The sequence below is a fragment of the Sander vitreus genome, chromosome 5, assembly GCF_031162955.1.
Source record: "Sander vitreus isolate 19-12246 chromosome 5, sanVit1, whole genome shotgun sequence".
Classification (NCBI taxonomy): Eukaryota; Metazoa; Chordata; class Actinopteri; order Perciformes; family Percidae; genus Sander; species Sander vitreus.
In genome coordinates, this window is record NC_135859.1 from 36,502,966 (window position 1) to 36,505,465 (window position 2,500).

Sequence of the window (2,500 nt, forward strand, 5' to 3'; positions counted from 1 at the left end):
GCATGAAAAGCCTTTTCTTTAGCGGTGGCAGAAAATGTAGGAGCTGATTCTTAACGCTCACCGCTGAAGTTGTTTGTGATTTGCATGTAAATGGCTTTTAGGGTTCGGTTCTTTACATGTAAACGGCGAGGAGTGCTTTAACATCACGGGTTACGGATGAAGCCGCGGCCGGATCAGTGCCAGTTTTTGGTTTTTTAGGCCGGGCTGTCGGCGGACTGTAAGAGGTTTGATGCTCGTTTGGAGCTTTGTTAAAGGACAAATCCGGCGCAAAACGAACCTAGGGGTTAATAACGTGTGTGTCAAGCGTTCTCTGGGATCTGTTTTCATGCTAATCGAATGTGTATTTAGCTTCAGCTAGCTTTAGCGCGGACAGCTGATTAGCTTGCAACGCTAGTATTCGTGGGCACTTGGAAAGTAAAAACAAAACTCTATTCCTACACCACTAACAAGGCTCGAAATATCACCAAACTTCAACAGTAGTATAATGAGGGTCCCTACATGTTAACCCAAGCATTGAGAACATTGTAAGTGTACGGACAGTTTATTAAAAAGATGGTTTAGAAAGACAGTAGCTCCCAAGACGGCGGCCGCCTGTATACGAGAACGCGACTGTCTTTTGTGTATCTTTTTAATAAACTGTCTGGACACTTACAAATGTTCTCAATGCTTCCGTTAACATGTAGGGACCCTCATTATGCTACCGTTGAAGTGTGGTGATATTTTGAGCACGGCAGTCATTTTTTGGCCACTTGGTGGCAGCAGAGTAAGCTGTAAACACAACATTATACAGTTGATTTGCTTTACACTTGACAGTTTATTAAAAGGATAGTTCAGAAAGACAGTATCTCCCAAGACGGCGGCCGCCTGTATACGAGAACGCGACTGTCTTGCCCCGAATACAAGCGTTGCAAGCTAATCATCGGTTCACGCTAAAGCTAGCTGACGCTAGATACACATTAGATTAGCATGAAAACATGTCCCAGAGAACGCTTGACACGGTACACATACGTTGTTAACCCCTAGGTTCATTTTGCGCCGTAATTGTCCTTTTGAGCGTCATTTTGATTTAATTTTTGATATGTATTGCCGTGTGTATGTATGATTTTTATTTTCCTAATCCATCAGAAAATGCAGAAATACACTGAGAAGATTATTTCTTTCATACGAAGATCTTATTTATTATTTGGTCGTCTGTGCTGTGTCTTATTTTCTTTTCTTTTTTGCTTCGTAGACGCCCGTCACTAGTCTTATTTAACGTCATCTTTCCTTGAAATAACACGAAAAAAACTGTCAAACATGAGACTTTTGAGTCTTTGTGGTTGTTTTTTTTAAAAAGGGTCGTGTGTGTGTGTGTGTGTGTGTGTGTGTGTGTGTGTGTCGAGAGCAAAGAGAAAATAAGAGTTGTTGGAAGTTAAGTCTTCATGTTTCTCTTATTTTGATTTTAAAGAAGAAAACCTTTGTTTGTACTTTGTGATTTCCATACGTGACAGTTTTCAGTATATCTTTTTATATGCATGAGTTCTTTCGTGTGCAAATTTTAAACCTTTCAGGCGGAAAAAAAGCATTTGAGAACATCTCACGTGAGCTGCCCGCTGAGGCTTAAAACTGTGATAGATGTGGTGACTGTATCTTGTTCTGTTTTGCTCCCCATTTCTGCACTTTGTTCCTCAAATTGTCATCATATACTTTCATCACCAACAAGTATGTACATATTGATTGTTTCTACATAAAAAGTGGTCATAATAAAAATTAATATGCCATATTTTGTCTCATGTTTATCATCTGTACTTAGCCTGGGAAAACCCTGACGAACTTCCGGCAAATTTGAGATTTGCTCTGCAAAGTCAATCTGGCCAAGAGCCCATTCAAGCCCATTTCCAATTTCTCCAAATAGTCACCAATCACAGCAGTTGAGGCGGGCTTTAGACCAATCACAACAGTTGAGGCGGGCTTTAGACCAATCACAACCGTTGAGGCGGGCTCTACACCAATCACAGCAGTTGAGGCGGGCTCTACACCAATCACAGCAGTTGAGGCGGGCTTTAGACCAATCACAGCAGTTGAGGCGGGCTCTACACCAATCACAGCAGTTGAGGCGGGCTTTAGACCAATCACAACCGTTGAGGCGGGCTCTACACCAATCACAACCGTTGAGGCGGGCTCTACACCAATCACAACAGTTGAGGAGGGCTCTACACCAATCACAACCGTTGAGGAGGGCTCTACACCAATCACAACCGTTGAGGCGGGCTTTACACCAATCACAACAGTTGAGGAGGGCTCTACACCAATCACAACCGTTGAGGCGGGCTTTACACCAATCACAGCAGTTGAGGCGGGCTTTAGACCAATCACAGCAGTTGAGGCGGGCTTTAGACCAATCACAACCGTTGAGGAGGGCTCTACACCAATCACAACCGTTGAGGAGGGCTCTACACCAATCACAACCGTTGAGGCGGGCTCTACACCGCGAGCAGCTTTTTACATTTAACATGGCGGC

General features: G+C 43.4%; 1 protein-coding gene across 1 annotated transcript in view; it reads left to right on the forward strand.

Annotated features, from left to right (window-relative positions):
• The window catches only part of tmem127 (transmembrane protein 127), a 5,840-nt gene extending 5,545 nt beyond the window's left edge, over window positions 1-295 (forward strand). Inside the window, exon 3 of the mRNA XM_078251684.1 lies at window positions 1-295. This exon is cut by the window's left edge and continues 538 nt beyond it. The gene's annotated coding sequence lies outside the window, so the exon portion shown is untranslated.
• The last annotated feature ends 2,205 nt before the right edge of the window (window positions 296-2,500 follow it).